Below are 19,102 nucleotides of genomic sequence, written 5' to 3'. Positions count from 1 at the left end.
AGCTGGTTAATAGTATCAAATGCTGCCTAGAGGTCAACCCCAAAAGACCTGGAAAGTGCCCACTAGGTATGGCAACAAAGAGGTCACTGGTGATACTTTCAGGGGCAGTTCCATTGGAACATAGGAGCAGAAGTCACAGTGCAGTTGAGGGATGCCAGTAAACAGCAACTGATCTTTAAAAATCTTGGATGTGAAGGAAAAGAGAAAACAAGGATTATAGATCAAGGGAGACATATTTGAGGAGCTATTTTATTATTTGCTTTTGTCTATTTTTACCATGAGAGAGAATTGAACATGATTATATGCTGAGACCTATGTTCTTTTGAACTAGGTTAGAGGAAAAGGTTGTAGATGCTGAGAAGAGAGTGATAAAATTGAGTAAGTGAAATCCAGAATGGGCAGAAGGCAATGAGATTCAGAGGACAGATAAAGGGATTAACCTTACAACTAGAGGCCTTATGCCTTGTTCATTGACCTGGAAGAGAAGCAGATGAGAAAAGGAAGAGTAACTTTAAGGCTTTTTCATAAATGTCAAGGACACTGTTCAAGGTTCGAGTGTATGTCTATGATAACAAACTTCAAATAATAGAGAAATAAACCATCCATTTTAAAGCAATTATGAATGAAGAGGAGAAGAAAGAAACTATCTGCTTCATTTTATTTAACTAAATTATTCTGTTAGTTTTACCATTTCACTTTCAGGTATTAGATAATTGGGTCCATTCCACTTTTCTCCTTGTAGAATCCACAGCATCCACAAAAGTGATTAATTCTAAAGTGTTAAGGTGGACTATCAGTATATTCTAATAAGTTTAGGGCAGTTTACCACTCTAGCTTCACTTTTCCTTTTCTAAAAATGCAGAGATTTACTGACTCTTGTGGAATCATAGAATGTCAGTGTAAAAAGTAAACTTAGAAAGCTTCACAGATACCCCCAATGGTACATGCACACATTCATTCATTCAGTGAACATTTAATGAGTTCCTGTCCCTTTAGACTTATCCCAAGTCAGTCTCTTCCTTATTGTCTATATTTCAGGCATACTGGCCTTCTTTCAATACCCTAACCTCCTTTCAACCTCAAAGGCTTCTCATACTGTATTTATTCCATGTGTTTACAGTACTCTCTGCCCCAACCTTTCCCTTACTCTGACTGATACCTACCCATCTTACAAGTCTCTATAATTCAAGCCATTTCCTTAGAGAAAACTTTTTTTTCTCATTAAACTTTTGTTCTAATGGGTCTCAAAATTCTGTGACAGATTTTTGGTCAAGTTGTTTCCATTAAAAAGTACTGATTTTAAAAACGAATAACTTAAAACTGCCACACACACACACACACACACACACACACACACAAATGGTCCACAAAACATTCTCCTTTCCTTCTGAAGGTTTTATGATGCATTGTTATCATTAACCAGTCCTTTACTATTAAACTTAAATGGTCAATTGACACAAACAGTTCTGAGACCATTCTTCCACCACTGATTAAGACTGGGGTGGCAGGTATTGGGGATAATATTCATTTAGCCTCTGAGCTTTCTGGGCAGACTTGGTGACCTTGCCAGCTCCAGCTGCCTTCTTGTCCACTGCTTTGATGACACCCCCAGCAACGTCTGTCTCATGTCACAAACAGCAAAACGGCCCAGAGGAGGATAGTCAGAGAAGCTCTCAACACACATAGGCTTGCCAGGAACCATATCAACAATGGCAGCATCACCAGATTTCAGGAACTTGGGACCATCTTCCAGCTTTTTTCCAGAACGACGATCTATCTTCTCCTTCAGCTCAGCAAACTTGCAAGCAATGTGAGCTGTGTGAAATCCAGCACAGGTTCATATCCAGCACTGATTTGGCCTGGATGGTTCAGGATAATCACCTGAGCCGTGAATCTAGCTGCTTCCATTGGTGGGTCATTTTTGCTGTCACCAGCCACATTGCCCTGATGAACATCTTTGACAGATACATTCTTGACATTGAAGCCCACATTGTCCCCAGGATGAGCCTCACTCAAAGCTTCCTGGTGCATTTCAACAGACTTTACTTCAGTTGTAACATTGACTGGAGAGCAAAGGTGACCACCATGCCAGGTTTAAGAATACCAGTCTCCACTCAGCCCACAGGGACAGTACCAATACCACCAATTTTGTAGATGTCCTGGAGAGGCAGACAAAAGGGCTTGTCAGTTGGACGAGTTGGTGGCAGACTGCAATCCAGAGCTTCAAGCAGTGTGTTTCCACTGGCATTCCCATCTTTACAGGTGACTTTCCATCTCTTGAACCAAGGCATGTTAGCACTTGGCTCCAGAATGTTGTCACCATTCCAACCAGAAATTGGCACAAATACTACCGTGTCAAGGTTGTAGCCAATTTTCTTAATGTAGGTGCTAACTTCCTTAACGATTTCCTCATATCTCTTCTGGCTGTAGAGTGGCTCAGTGGAATCCGTTTTGTTAACACCAACAATTAGTTGTTTTACACCCAGTGTGTAAGCCAGAAGGGCATGCTCATGGGTCTGCCAATTCTTGGAGATACTGGCTTCAAAGTCACCAACACCAGCAGCAACAATCAGGACAGCACAGTCAGCCTGAGATGTGCCTGTAATCATGTTTTTGATAAAGTCTCTGTGTCCTGGGGCATCAATGATGGTCACATAATACTTGCTGGTCTCAAATTTCCAAAGGGAGATATCAATGGTGATACCACATTCACGTTCAGCTTTGTTTATCCAAGACCCAGGCATACTTGAAGGAGCCCTTTCCCATCTCAGGAGCCTCCTTCTCAAATTTTTCGATAGTTCTTTTGTCAATCCCACCACATTTTAGATCAGATGACCAGTAGATGACCAGACCAGTAGTAGACTTGCCCGAATCTATGTGTCCAATGATGACAATGTTGATGTGAGTCTTTTCCTTTCGCATTTTGGTTTAGGTTGAGTGGTGGTTTTCATGACACCTGTCTTCTGGTGGCACACCCATTGTGAAAAAGTAGAGAAAACTTTCTTTGTCTGACTTCCAAATTTAGCTTAAATTCCCCCATTTAAACGTTCTCTTATTTTCACATATCTTTCTGTCATATTACGTGTAATTTAAGTTGTGTTTAATTACTGTGTAATTTTTTATCTAATGACTCTGTCCTACTAAACACTCTTCCTGAGTTCAGGAACCATACCTGTTTTGCTCACCCCATGTTCCTAAGTCCCTAGAAGAGTGCCTAGAACATAGTAGCTATTCAATAAGAAGTTGTTGAATGACTGAAGGAATAATGACACCCAGTGTTTGACTCTGAAAAATACTGAGTCAGAAAGAATCCTTGTTCCTCAGGAACTCATACCTTATTAGGGAAGAAGTCATGTAAACATGTAATTATTAAACATCATAGTGGCTAGGAAAGCATATGTTGGATCAGAATGCTGAAGTTGAAAACTCCTGGCCTTCCTTCCATACAAACTGTTTATCATTAAGCAAAGAACATAATCTACCTAAGGCTCAATTTCCTCATCTATAAAATGGGGGAAATTATAGTACCAATCTGTGGCAGATAGTGTAGTTGGCTTTACTCCTTACCAATTCCAGTTCCATTATATCTTACCTTCCTACCATAGAGCCTGAAAAACCCAAAACACAAAAAACTTCATTTCTAGATCTCCTTGAAGATAAGTTCCACTTGGAACTTGGGTCCATGGAGAAAGTTAGAGGCAGAAGGGAGATGAGAAGGCAGTGGCCACATGTGACAAGCGTGGTGGTAGAGACATATGGTTCTTCTGGGACAGTTCCAGTGGAATGTCTTAAATCTAGATTAGGTGCTGATCCTCATGGGTGACACCAATGAGCAGGTCTTCTAGGATGGCCAAGTAGTGTGAATAGTGGGTATTTCTTCTGTTGGCTTTAACCCTGGGTGCCTTGTTTCTGATTGTGAAACTCCAAGCTTGATTCTCTAGCCCCACAAAGATTCTATGAGTTACTTAATTCCTACAATAAATTCATTTCTGTTTCAAATAGCTAAATGGGATTTTGTAGTCTACTATAATGAAATCTGGAAGATCTAGTCAAACTAATAGTTTGTTGAAAAGGTTAAATATAAATGGAAGCTTTGTCCTTGGAATCTGAATATAAAGAATCAAACTAAGTCAATCCAATGCTACATTAATATTACTTTCTCTGATTGGTATCAATACCCTTCCCCAAATTCCTTGAGGAGTGAGTTTCTTGATTGGTTACATGTATATATGGGTGTAGGTAAAATTTGACAAGCACTTAATTAAGTTGCTACTTTAAAAATATAAATATAGATAGAAATAAATCTGGGAGAATACACAGCTCAGTTGTGTTATTTTTTCTTCATATTCATCCATATTTTATGATTTCTCAGAAATAAGCACATATTACTTACATATCTTTAAAAAGACAAGTCTTTTAGCTATTAATCTGTCTACATTTGTACTGTCCTTTCATTTTTAAAAAAAGTTCTCTAGAGGTGCCTGGGTGGCTCAGTCATTGGCCATCTGCCTTCGGCTCAGGTCATGATCCTGGGGTCCTGGGACCGAGCCCCACATCGGGCTCTCTGCTCAGCGGGAAGCCTGCTTATCCCTCTCCCACTCCCTCTGCTTGTGTTCCCTCTCTTGCTGTCTCTCTGTCAAAATAAATAGGTGAAATCTTTAAAACAAAACAAAAAGTTCTCTATATGGTCAACTAATCATCAACAAAACAGGAAACTATCTAATGGAAAAAAGTCTCTTCTCAAATGGTGCTGGGAAAACTGGACAGCAACATGCAGAATAATGAAACTGGACCACTTTCTTACACCATACACAAAAATAAATTCACAATGGATGAAAGACCTGAATATGAGATAGGAAACCATCAAAATCCTAGGGGAGAACACAGGCAGAAATCTCTTTGACCTTGGCCATAGCAACTTCTTATTAGCCACATTGCCAGAGGCAAGGGAAACAAAAGCAAAAATGAACTATTGGGACTTCATCAAGATAAAAAGCTTCTGCACAGGAAAGGAAACAATAAAACTAAAAGCAGCCTATGGAATAGGAAAAGATATTTACAAATGACATATCTGATAAAGGGTTAGTATCCAAAATCTACAAAGAAATTACCAAACTCAACACCCAAAAAATGAATAATCCAGTCAAGAAATGGGCATACGACATGAATAGACACTTTACCAAAGAAGACATACAGATGGCTAACAGACACATGAAAAGATGCTCAACATCACTCATCATCAGGAACATACAAATCAAAACCATGATGAGATATCACCTCACACCTGTTGGAATGGCTAAAATTAACAACACAGGGAAGAATAGATGTTGGCGAGGATGTGGAGTAAGGGGAACCCTCTTGCACTGTTGGGAATGCAAACTGGTGCAGCCACTCTGAAGAACATTTTGGAGGTTCCTCAAAAAGTTAAAAATAGAACTACCCTACAATCCAGCAATTGCACTACTAGGTATTTATCCAAAGGATACAAAAATACAGATTCAAAGGGGTACATGCACCCCGATGTTTATAGCAACATTATCAACAATAGCCAAACTATGGAGAGAACCCAAATGTCCATGAATGGATTAAGAAGATGAGGTATATATATCCAATGAAATATTATTCAACCATCAAAAAGAATGAAATCTTGCCATTTACAACAACACGGAGAGAGCTAGAGTGTATTATGCTAAGTGAAATAAGTCAGAGAAAGACAAATACCATACGATCTCACTCATATGTGGAATTTAAGAAAGAAAACAGATGAACATATGGGAAGGGGGAAAGAAAAAAAAGAAGAGAGGGAAACAAGCCATAAGTGACTCTTAATGATTGAGAACAAACTGAGGATTGACGGAGGGAGGAAGGTGGGGAATGGGCTAGATGGATGATGGGTATTAAGGAGGGAACTTGTGATGAGCACTGGGTGTTGTATGTAAGTGATGAATCACTGAATTCTACTCCAGAAACCAATATTGCACTATATGTTATCTAACAAAATTAAAAAAAAAAGTTCTCATATGCACTAATCTCATGACAACCTTGTTAGGTATTTAGTAATTTTGCCATTATACAATATGCAAATGAAAGGCAAGAGATACTAATAATTGGCCTAGTCAGAATTTGAATGTAGGTCTTCTGACTCTAAGTCATGTGCTTTCTTGCTTTACCCTAGCTGGTCAGCAGTTCATTGAGAGCAGCTCTCTCTAAAATGAAATAAATTTTTATTATCAGCACCAAATGAAAGACTTGAATTGCAGGCCAGATGGTACCACTGGTTAGGTTTGCCATTTAGGGTGAGGTAATAAGTCTTTATTAGTTCACTTCTATGTATAAAATGATAATACCACAAACTTCTTGTCAAGATGGCCCCGTAAGTTCACAGTACATACCAATGAGTAATAAAGTATATGACTAAATATCAAAAAGACAAGGCCAAGTTCAAAAACCAGGTAAACATTTCAGTGAACCATAAATGGAATAGAAATCCAAGTAGTACACAGACTTTAGGACTGGGGACTCTGACTCCGATCTAGTTTCTGTATGGCAGAGGGATGAAAAGTGTTCTGTGCAAAACTGGAGATGAGATCCAATCTTACTCTTAAAAGTCAGGGTTTGGGGAAAAACAGGGAGCAGGAGAATGGGTGCCTGAAAACCAAAATTCAAAAGTAAACAAAAAAATCACATAAAACTAAGAAGCACAGCCAACAAAAACCCCCCAATTCTGATTCATTTCAGATAAATTAATGTCATGGAACACATTCTAACAGATTTTTATCTTATTTTATTTTATTTTATTTTATTTATTTGACAGAGAGAGACACAGCAAGAGAGGGAACACAAGCAGGGGGAGTGAGAGAGGGAGAAGCAGGCTTCCCGCTGAGCAGGGAGCCTGATGCGGGGCTCGATCCCAGGACCCTAAGATCATGACCTGAGCCAAGACAGACGCTTAACGACTGAGCCATCCAGGCACCTCCTAACAGATATTTTTAAAAGCTTGAAGAGATTAAAAAATTCATTTAGAAAAAGCAAGAAATTATTAATAAGAAACAGAACACAACTATAAGAGGTAAAGAGTAAAAAGGAAGTGAAAAATAACATTTAGTGAAATGGGTGTAACAATATGTACTCTCTTAGCTTATAAAATTACAAGACTATTGTGAGGACTGCACAGGAATATGCGAGCTTCTTTTTTGTAAATTAAACTTTTCATACTTTGGGATGGGGAATGGCAAGAATAGTCTGGGAGATCTCTGCGAGGGAGGTCATGAGCTATGGAGCTGGCAAGGAATCGGGGTAACTTTAAGAAAAGGAAAGACTATCATAAAAGAGAAAATACATTGACAAATTCCACTTTATTCTAGAATTTGCCTAAAGAACCAGTCTTCTGAGACACTAACTATGATCTATATGTTAAGGAAAAAAGAATTTATGCTTTTTTAAAGTTTCCCATAAAACAGCACACTTCTATTTCTTGTAGAGAAAGGAGAATGGAAAAAAGTACTACATAAATTAAGGCTATCATTATCTTTCCCTTTTAGGGAAAAAAAATGCCATCTGGGGAGGAAAATGTCTGGACATTGAGAATTTATGCTTTTTCTAATGTGCATTTCTATGGGGATATACATTTGAAATTGGGCATGCAAACCTGAATTTGTGTATGGTACATTTTCATGCAAATGTGCACATGTGTATCGTAATGCTTGTTCTGTTCCACTCAAAAGTGGGTGGAGATATGAATATTATTGAGCAAGTATAATTTTCATACAAGTATTGTGTGGGCAGCTTCCATTCTGGGGAAGCATCTTAACAAAAATGAAAAGCTCAGATAAGAACAGTGGGATTTTGTAAGTGTTAATATTACAGTATGAATGTTTCTAATCATTCTCTAAGCCTGTTTGGTCTTGAATTAAAAAGAATAGAACCATCACGCCAGAGGGCAAATTGTCACATGGAGAAAATTGATAGATGGGAAATAGAATATAGTACTTCATCCTATCTTTTTAAAAATATATATATATTTTTAAGGGAGAAAGTGGCCATTTGAAATTCTATATTTTGGAAGTCAGGCCAAGCATGACGTTTGACCAAGGTTTTAAATATTCTATACTGTGAAACTGAAATACTTGTAAAAACTTTCTGAAGGAATTCAGAATATCTAACACCAGCAAAAAGCTCCATAGCCCCAAATCATATAAAAACTAAGTCTGGCAGTGGTTGGGGTTTATTAAGTATGATCGAGTTGTACCCTCCCCGCAACTCATACTGTTTTAAAGAAGCTGGGAACTGGAAAGGTGATTTTGATCTCTCTGTAGTCTAGTGGAATCAGTGATTCTGAGGTGTAAAATAAAACAGTGGGAGTAGAAAGGGGCTGGAACTTAGACGAGGGAAGGACATTTTCTTGACAGTGAATAAGGATAACCAAGAAGCCTCCCTAGAAACATAATCAGGTCTGGGAAACAACAAAAAGAAGTAAATAGGGAACAGTTCTGTAACAAGATTTCAGTTCTGAGTTTGGGTGACTTTGGAGTGTGCAATTCCCATTTAGAGCTGAACTATGGACCTAGAGCTTAGACAACAAGAGCTTTTTGATTGGTGACCCAAAGAACTTTCAAAGCATCTCACCCAGTGATCAGTGCAAAAGTAAAGGCTATATTAGGATGCAAAAATGGAGACATATTAAAGATCTGATTTATGTATAAAATTGTGCCATCCTAAAATGAGTAATGAAACTGTGCTTATAATTATGCACCTGCTTCTGTTTCTATTCTTGGAATCAACAGATTCTTATTACCTCTTGCCTCAATTATTGCAGTAACCTTCTAACTGGCCTTTAGCCTTCAGTCTGTTCCCTATCTAAAGCATTCTACCGCTTAGAACAGTTCAGTGGCTCCCTGCTGCCTTTTAAGCGCAAAATATGGCAGTCATATTTTCTGTGATCTGGAGCCAAACTTACCTGTCCAGCCTTGTCTGCCATTACTTTTCTCCATGTACTTTTTTAAAATTTAAATTCAATTTAATTAACATATAGTATATTATTAGTTTCCAAGGTAGAATTTAGTGACTCATCAGTTACATATAACATCCAGTGCTCCTTCCATCAAGTGCCCTCCTTAATGCCCATTGCCCAGTTACCCCATCTCCCCTACACCCCTTCCTTCCAGCAACCCTCAGTTTGTTTCCTAGAGTTAAGAGCCTCCATGTACTTTATGCTACAACCAACATGTCTAATCCATCATTCTCCAAACACCCTCCAGAGTGGTGTTTCTAAAAACACCAGCATGATCCTGTTACTACGTAACTGAAAACCCTTCAGTGACTTTCTATAGAGCTGCTTTGTAGGATCAACTTTAATGTTATTAGTCTATAAGACCCTCTAAATCTGGCTCATGTCAAGCTCTCCAGCCTTTCCTCTGACCACCAGACCCTAATTTATCCTGTTCCAAACCTATAACCCAGTCGTATGGAGCTACTTAAAACTGAATAGGCCAACCTCTTTCTTGCCCTGAAGCCTTTGTTAAAGTTGTTCCTTCTGCCTTGTACACTCTTCCTACTCCTACCATCCTCCTGCCTTCAGTGCCCCATGGTCCACCTGGAAAAAAGAAAAGAAAAAAAAAACCCTTATTATTTTTTCCAAGATTCAGCTCAAGCTCATCTTCTTTGTAAAAAGCCTTTACATTTCTATAAAACTTAATTACCACCTTCCTCACAGACACCCACTACTCTTTCTCCTGTAACCCCAGTGCCAAGTGCCTATTATTATCATTAAAACTGTAGTATGTCTTTTTCATTAACCATTTCCTAACATGTCTACCACCTCATTAAGGGCAGGGACAGCGTCCTATTTACTTTTGCAACCCTAGGACAGCACACAATGCCGAGAACCGAATAGAGTTCAATAAATAGCAGCAAAGTGCTAACTCCTTGAGAATAGGGCCCTGTGGTATGCCGATTGTGCTTTATGAATATCTGTTGAGCAAATAAATAATGGATACTTATAATCTTTATGCCATCTTTACAGGCAATAATAAAGTCTCTCTTGCAAAAACAGCACACTGTGTATATTATAGAGCAGTGCTCCTCAAACTTCAATATGCTTACAAATCACTTCCAGATCTTGGAAAAAATGGTACTCTGTTTCAGTAGATTTGAGTTGGGGGACCACGATTCTACATTTCTAAGGCAGAATCCATTAGGAGATGCCAGTGCTGCTGGTCCTCAGACCACACTTTGAATAACAAAACTATAGATGACACCAGGGGAAGGGATTTCACATGAGAGGTTCAGGGGAGGGACAAGTAGCAGAAAGAACTCAACGAAGGGAAAACTACTTAGTGGTGCCACAGGGTTTACCCAGCTGTGAACATATCCAGGAAGACTTTTTGGGAGGTTGTGCTAAAGCCTGGGGTTTTATCTTTATTTTCTTTATTTCTCTATCACTGTATCTCTGAGAGTCAGGCTTTTCCTTCATTCATTCCCCCACTATGATTCAGCCTGCATGATTTTCTCTGTATAAGATCTCCCCAGGCTCCATTTTTAAACTAACCTGAAGCTGTTCTCCTATTTGCTTTTCATAAACTTAAGTTCTCTCTGCTTCATTGTCCAAACCCTGGAAATCCAATCTTTTCAGTTTTCAGAAGGCCCTCCAGCTGCCTGAATTGTTTTGCCGCCATTTTAATCAGAAACAGCTTTTCCTTTCCCAGTATATGAACCAACTTCACCTCTGCAGAAGCCAATTTCCCAGGTGTGGCTGCTTTGATTGATAAGCACAGATCTCATTCTGAAAGACTTGCTGCTCTCCCCACCCCACCATCAGAAGAACATGAAGTAGTCAGGATTTTAAACTGTAGGGTGGCTTAGGAGAACACCAGAATTCTTACTGTTGACTGATCAAAGTAAATGTCATAAAGGAAAAGCAAATGTGGAGAGAAACTGGAGGTTTGGCTGGCAGTTGCAGGAGCTTGTGAATGCATGTAATATCATGAAAACCGCCAATGCTTTGCTAGTGTCAATTTATAATTAGAGATGCCATTTTAAGGTGAATTTTGACATTTACTGCTACTAGTTGACTTTTTCAGTAATATCTAGCTCCATATGATAGCATTGTCTCTTTCTTTGAGAAATTAAATAAATCCAGAGGTTTCAGATTCTATTCAGGAAACCATGAACATCTTATAAAACCATTTTACACCTTAAATTATAAGCCATTATTGTCAGAAACACACACAAACACAAGCATATATGTGATTATAGTTCAGTTTAATTGTAGAATTTATAAATGTGAGATTATAAAATTTTATTATTTGGAAGAAAGTTAAATGATTACAAAGCTTCCCCCCCCCAAAAAAAATCCAGTGGATCCATCAATACATTGTTTACATAATCACATTCAAATTCATAAGAATAATGTATTTGAAATCTAAGTCATACACATTATCATTCCCCTTAATCTAGGAAATATAACCTAGATCCTAAGTTAATACTAAGTTAATGCTAGTTAGTACTGAGCAATATAAAGTTAAATGGCTGATGTGCCATTTAAAAATAGACTTGTTTGATTAATTTTGCACTGATGGTATGAAAATTGGCCTGATTTTTCTATTGGTATTAAGCTGGCACATGCTTTAGCTGAGTTTAGAACTTCCACTGACTTCAAAGGAGGCATAGGTTTCTTTTTAGCATCTTGAAGCATGAAAGACCAGATTCACCATATGACATGCTGGAAACTTGTAAATATGCATTTACTTGCTGGAGATTTCAAACTCAGCGATCAGCACAATGTATCTTTAACATTTGTAAAACATCTGCAGCCATTAAAAATTGACCCCTCCTCACTCCCAGCCTTTCTAAAATAGATACACACAATCTCAGAAGATAATTCTTTGGGGGAAAATGCTATCTTGAAAACAATCGTAAGTTGTAGAATTTCAGAGCTGAAATGAATTCTAAAGCTCATTGAGTTGGCTCCCGTTTTATAGCTGGAGAGGAAGTGGAGTTCTGGAAGGTGAGAGAGCCACATCGAAACTGCGTTTCCTGGCATTCAGGCCAGAAACCTTTCCATTACCATTGTTTACTGGATATGGGTATTGAATAAATCTAACAGAATTTAATTAGATCTCCAATAGACATATTTTAGAAATAAAGCATTAACTTTTACAAGAATAGGTACAAGTGTAACTGATAGGTCTCCGTGTGAAGGAAAATTCCCTTCCATTCAGCCATACCACAGGTTTTCCCCTAGTAGTTAGCCATTAGATTGAATCTTAACTACATTTAATTCTCTTATGAGGCGAAAGACATTTCCTAGATAAGGTAAGCTGAGAGGTTAAATAGAGCAGGATTCTCTTATAAATGAAAGGAATGCACCTTGATTCTTAGGTTATTCTACAACCAAAATACCAATACCAGTTTAAAGGAGAAGTAAGCATAAGCTTAGGACTTATGAACAATGATAAATGTGAAAGCATTTTTTAAAGATTTTATTTATTTGAGAGAGAGCGAGAAAGCACAAGCAAGGGGAGGGGCAGAGGGAGGAGAAGCAGAGTCCCCACTGAGCAGGGAGCCCAACTGCAGGGCTCCATCCCAGAACCATGGGATCAGGACCTGAGCCCAAGGCAGAGGTTTAACTGACCGAGCCACCCACGGGCCCTAATGTGGGTGATAACTAAGGTGATAACTCTGGAAATTATGTGAAGTATAAATGGAGGCTTAGACAAATATTTGAAAAATGTTCATCACAAATATGATAAAGGGTTATATCCTTAACATATAAAGAGTTCATACAAACTGATCTAAGAAAAACACTTAAAACTAACAGAAAAATTGCCAAAGACATGAACTAGCTTTTACTATGAACATGAAACATATTTAAACTATTAATAGTACTAGAAATGCAGATTTTAAAGGGCTTATATTCTTTACCTATAAAAGTAACTAAATTTCTCTCACTTTTTTCATTGATACCTTCTTTCTCTTATAATGTCATCTACTGGCTATAATGTGGTAAATATACTATAATTTAAAATATGTATACTATATTTATAATCTTTCTGAAAAACTGCTTTAAAGTATATATTAAGAACCTGAAATGTAGGGGCGCCTGGGTAGCTCAGTCGTTAAGCGTCTGCCTTCGGCTCAGGTCATGATCCCGGGGTCCTGGGATTGGCCCCACATCAGGCTCTCTTTCAGTGGGAAGCCTGCTTCTCCCTCTCCCACACCCCTGCTTGTGTTCCCTCTCTTGCTGTGTCTCTCTCTGTCAAGTAAATAAATAAAATCTTAAAAAAAAAAAAGAACCTAAAATGTATGCAGAGACTTTTATCGAGTGAATCCACTTTAGAGAATGTATATCAAGGATCAGATGCAAATCAATATTTGTGGAGAAAAAGGCTAAATATATCATCATTTATAATAATGAAAAATTACAATAAATAAAAATGTGCAAACAAAATTAAAGGACTAGATAAATCATAAAATATCCGTAGGAGGGAATATTTTATAATTTTTAAGAACCATGTTTTCACATGATATGTAGGAACCAAGAAAAATTTTGGCAACATAATGTTACATAAAAAATAAGAATAGTTTTCATCAAATTTGGAAAAATTTTAGCCATTATTTCTTCAGATATTTATTCTGTCCTTTCTGTGTTTTATTTTGGGTAGTTTCAATTCCTATGTCTTCAAGTTTACTAGTATTTTCTTCTGCAATGTCTATTTTTCCCTATACCCTATCTAATGTATTTTTCATCTCAGACTTTGAGTTCTACCTCTAGAAGTTTGAAGGGATGTGTGTGTGTGTGTGTGTGTGTGTGTGTGTGAGTGAGTGTATACACATCTTTCAGGTCTCTACTTAATTTTTTAAATATATGGAATGGAGTTCATATAGGATGTTTTAATATTTTAATCTTCTCATGTGCTAGTTCTGACATCTGTCAGTTTTGGGTCAGTTTTGATTGATTAATTTATCTCCTCATAAGGTCATATTTCCTGCTCATTTTAATGCCTGGTAATTTTTTTTATCAGATGCCAGACATTGTGAATCTTTCCTTGTTTGATGCTGGATGATTTTCTATTCCAAAAATATTCTTAAGCTTTTTCTGGGTGCAGTTAAATTACTTGGAAACAGTTTGATCCTTTTGGATATTACTTTTTGATTATACTAAGTCAGAACATAGCAGTACTACATCTAAGGCTAATTATTCTCTACTACTAAGCAAGATCCTTCTGTTTGCTCTACCTAATTTTAATCTGACTGATGGAAACAGACATTATTCTTGCCCCCTGTGAGCACTGGTTACTCTTACCACTAATTCTTTCAAGTAGTTTTTTCCCCAGCATTAGGTTGTTTCCACATACACCTGTGCTGTTATTCAGATGAATAATCAAAGTAGTCCCTCTAGAAATCTTTGGTATGTTGTCTCTGTGCAACTCTCTCCTTTACATCCTCTGCCCTGACAACTCTGGTCATCATTGTCTTCCCACACTCTCAGCTTCATCTCTTCCTACCCTGGAGTCTACCACTTTGCCTAGATTCCCTTTTCTTGTGCCACAGCCTGGAAATCCTCTCAAGGCAGTAAACTGGGCAATCATAGGACTTTTCTTGTTTGTTTGCTATGTCTCAGAGATTTCTATCCTTCATGCCTCCTGTCTAATGTCTTATAAACCATCATTTCATATATTCTACCTTTTTTTTTCTTCTTCTTTTAGACAGGAGGTCAAATGTAGTCTCTTGTCTGGAAGTGGAAGCCCTTATTTTGTTGTCCTTTTTTCCAAAATACTGTTGAAATCAATTTATCTGTATATAGTAGAGTATAAGGAGAAATCTCACTACATACAGAAAATCTGAGAGTACAAATAATCCCCAAGTTAGTTTAAAACAAGTATATGCCAGCATTTGACAAAATTCAACATCTGTTCATGACAAAAAAACTCTTAACAAAGTGGGTTTAAAGGGAACATGACTCAACATAATAAATGATAAAGGCACAAGCCCATATCTCACAAACCCACATCTCACATCATCACCAAAAAACTATTAGTACTGATAAACGAATTCAGTAAAGTTGAAGGATACAAAATTAATGCACAGAAATCAGTTGCATTTCTATACACTAATAACAAAGTAGCACAAAAAAAAATTAAGAAAGCAATCCCTTTTACGATTCACTAAAAAATAAAATACCTAGGAATAAACTTAACCAAGGAGGTGAAAGATCTATACTCTGAAAACTATAAAACACTGATGAAAATAATTTAAGATGACACAAACAAATGGAAAGATATTCCATGTTCATGGATTGGAAGAATTAATATCATTAAAATGTGATTCTACCCAAAGCAATTTATAGATTCAATGCAATCTCTACCAGAATACCAACAACATTTTTCACAAAACTAGAACAAATAAAACTAAAATTTGTATGGAACCACAAAAGATCCCAAATAGCCAAGGAAATCATGAGAAAGAACAAAGCTGGAAGTATCACAATTCCAGATTTAAAATAGACTATATACTGTGTAATTAAAACAGTATGGTGCTACCACAAAAATAGACACATAGATCAATAGAACAGAATAGAGAGCCCAGAAATAAATCCATGCTTATGTGGTCAATTAATCTATGATAAAGGAGGCAAGAACGTACAACAGAAAAAGAAAATCTCTTCAAATGGGTGCTGGGAAAACTGGACAACTACATGCAAAAAATGAAACTGAACCACTCTCTTACTCCGTATACAAAAATAAACTCAAAATGCATTAAAGATCTATATGTGAGACCTGAAACATAAAACTCCTAAAAGAAAACATAGTCAGTAATTATATATATATATAGGCTGTAGCAACATTTTTCTAAATACATCTCCTTAAGGCAGGGGAAATAAGAGCAAAAATAAACCATTGGGACTATACCAAAATAAAAAAAACTTTTGTACAGCAAAGGAAACTATAAACAAAACAAAAAGACAACCTACAGAATGGGAGAAGATATTTGCAAATGGCATATCCAATAAAGGGTTAGTATCCAAAATATATAGAGAACTTATACAACTCCATGCCAAAAAACCCACAAATAATCTGATTAAAAATGGGCAGAAGAGGGGTGCCTGGATGGCTCAGTTGGCGTCAGCCTTTGGCTCAGGTCATGATCCCAGGGTCCTTGGATTGAGCCCTGCATCGGGTTCCCTGCTCTGCGGGAAGCCTGCTTCTCCCTCTCCCACTCCCCCTGCTTGTGTTCCCTCTCTCCCTGTGTCTCTCTCTGTCAAATAAATAAATAAAAATCTTTTTAAAAAATGGGCAGAGGACCTGAATAGACATTTTTCCAAAGAAGATGTATAGATGGCCAATGGGCATATGAAAAGGTGTTCAACATCACTAATCATCAGGAAAATGCAAATCAAAATCACAATGAGATATTACCTGACATCTGCCAGAATGGCTAAAAAAAAAATACAAGAAATAACAAGTGTTGGTGAGGATATGGAGAAAAAGGAACCCTCATGCCCTGTTGATGGGAATGTAATTTGGCACAGCCACTGTAGAAAACAATATGGAGATTCCTCAAAAAATTAAAAACAGAAATACAGTATGATCCAGTAATCCACTATTGGGAATTACCCAAGGGAAATGAAAATGCTAATTTGAAAAGATACATGAACCTTTATGTTTATTGCAGAATTATTTACAATAGCCGATATATGGAAGTAACCCTAGTGTCCACTGATAGATGAATGGATAAAGAAGAGTGGGAGGATGGGTTAGCCTGGTGATGGGTATTAAAGAGGGCATGTTCTGCATGGAGCACTGGTTGTTATGCACAAACAATGAATCATGGAACACTACATCAAAAACTAATGATATAATGTATGGTGATTAACATAACAAAAAAAAATTTTTTTTAATTTTACTCAAAGCCTATGTCAACCAACCAAAGCATGATAATAATAAAATGGCTTAAAAACTTAAAAAAAAAAAAAGATGTGGTATGTATATGTATACAATGAAATATTGTTCAGCCATAAAAAAGAATGAGTTGTTGCTATCTGCAACAGCATGGACAGACCTACAGTGTATTATGCTAAGTGAAATAAATCAGAGAAAGACAAATACTGTGTGATTTCACTTATGTGTGAAATCTAAAAAACAAAAATGAGTAAACAAACAAAAAGTATAAACAGACCCATAAATGCAGAGAACAAACTAATGGTTGCCAGAGGGACACAGTTTGGGGCATGGGCAAAAAAGGGTGGAGGGGAGTGCGAGATACAGGCTTCCAGTTATGGAATGAATAAGTCATTGGAATAAAAGTTGCAGCATAGTGAATGCAATCAGTAGTATTGTAGTAGGTTTACATGGTGACAGATGGTAGCCGCACTTGTAGTGAGCAGAGCAAAAGATATAAACTTGTCCAGTTACTATGTTGTACACTTGAAACTAATGTAACATTGTGTGCCAACCATATTTCAATAAGATAATAAATAATTAAAGAGAGAAATATATGCAAAAAAACTAGCACATGCTCATACATTCACATTAAGAGAAGAAAATAATATCAAAATATTAGCAACAGTACTGATCCCAGGGATTGTGTCTGATTTATATTCATTTTCATACATTTTTAATTGTCTTCAAGTATTAAAATATATAAATTTTACTAAAAATGAATGTTACATATAATGTAGGTATATATAACCTTTGGTAAAAGAAATCAAACTTGTATTTTGAAAAAAAATAACACTAAAATCAGTGAGTGGCATATATATATATATATAATGAAGACCTATCTGATTTCATGAAGGGAATGGGGTCTACTTACCAGTGAATGAAAGCACACAATGATGTAGATCCTGGGTTCTGCTACTAGAAACCTTTCACCAAAAGCTTCATGTCCAGCATTCAGTGAGGCTGGGAAAGGATATATCACTGCTTGATTTTGGGATCAGATAATATCTAAGCTCTTTTCAACTGGGAATTTTTGTGCTTGCTCTTGTTTTTGAGAATATCTAAATGGTGGTCAAATTTCAAGGACAGACTGATTCCCTTGGAAAGAGGCAACCTTATACAGCCTTTTCATAGTCAAAAATGAATGTTCCTAGGGAAATGTTAAATAAAATGATTTCTGGGAGTGCAATTAAATCTGACTTTCACATTTGTTCATAACTGGCTAAGTGAGCAATTTTAACTAATTGTGAAGAGATAAAAGACAGTAAAAAGGCTAAAAATCAAATACAGTCTAAGATAGAGTGTATTTGAAAGAAACTTATTAAGCTAAGTAGATACATAAGTACACTCTTAAGAATTCAGAAGATTGTGCTCCAGAAAAAAAAAAAAAAAAGCAAAGCAGAGAGGCATAGTGTTGGAAAGGACCATAGATGTCTTCCAGTCCGTCATTTTCCAAGTGTGGCTGGAGACTGCTTGGGTTGAATCCTGACTCTGCCATTTACAAGCTGCATGACTTTGAGCAAGTTATTAACTCCTCTGTACCACAACTTTCCTTCTGTAAAGTCAGAATTACAGTAAGTGTTGTGAAGATTATATCAGTTAATGTAAATATAGAGCTTAGAATACCTGGCACACATTAAACTATAAACAAATATTAGCTGTTATTATTCTACGTGTATATGGAAGGACTTTAAAAACATCAATGTCCTGGGCGCCTGGGTGGCTCAGTCGTTAAGTGTCTGCCTTCGGCTTAGGTCATGATCCCAGGGTCCTGAGACAGAGCTCCGCATTGGGCTCCCTGCACAGCAAGAAGCCTGCTTCTTCCTCTCCCTCTGCCTGCCACTCCCCCTGCTTGTGCTTTCTGTCTCTGTCAAATAAATAAATAAAAACTTTTTTAAAAAATTAATGTCCATGCACTTAATGGGCATTCAAAAATATATCTCACTGAATCTGAAATTGTATAGATAGTATTCCTTGAGGTCACTTATGGTATGACATAAAGTTAAAAGTATTAATTTTTTTCAGGCTCTAAACACTTAAATTTTTCTTTTTATTATGTTATGTTAGTCACCATACAATACATCATTAGTTTTTGATGTGGTGATCCACGATCCATTGTTTTCGTATAACACCCAGTGCTCCATGCTGTACATGCCCTCCTTAAT

General features: G+C 37.1%; 1 pseudogene; it reads right to left on the bottom strand.

Moving 5' to 3' along the window:
* Nucleotides 1-1,238: 1,238 nt before the first annotated feature.
* On the bottom strand, nt 1,239-2,937 carry LOC115939836 (elongation factor 1-alpha 1 pseudogene; annotated as a pseudogene).
* Nucleotides 2,938-19,102: the final 16,165 nt, after the last annotated feature.

Source organism: Leptonychotes weddellii, chromosome 5, assembly GCF_054177405.1.
Source record: "Leptonychotes weddellii isolate Sample4059 chromosome 5, ASM5417740v2, whole genome shotgun sequence".
Taxonomy (NCBI): domain Eukaryota; kingdom Metazoa; phylum Chordata; class Mammalia; order Carnivora; family Phocidae; genus Leptonychotes; species Leptonychotes weddellii.
The sequence above is the reverse complement of the archived record's forward strand: the minus strand, read 5'-3'. Positions and strand labels throughout refer to the sequence as shown.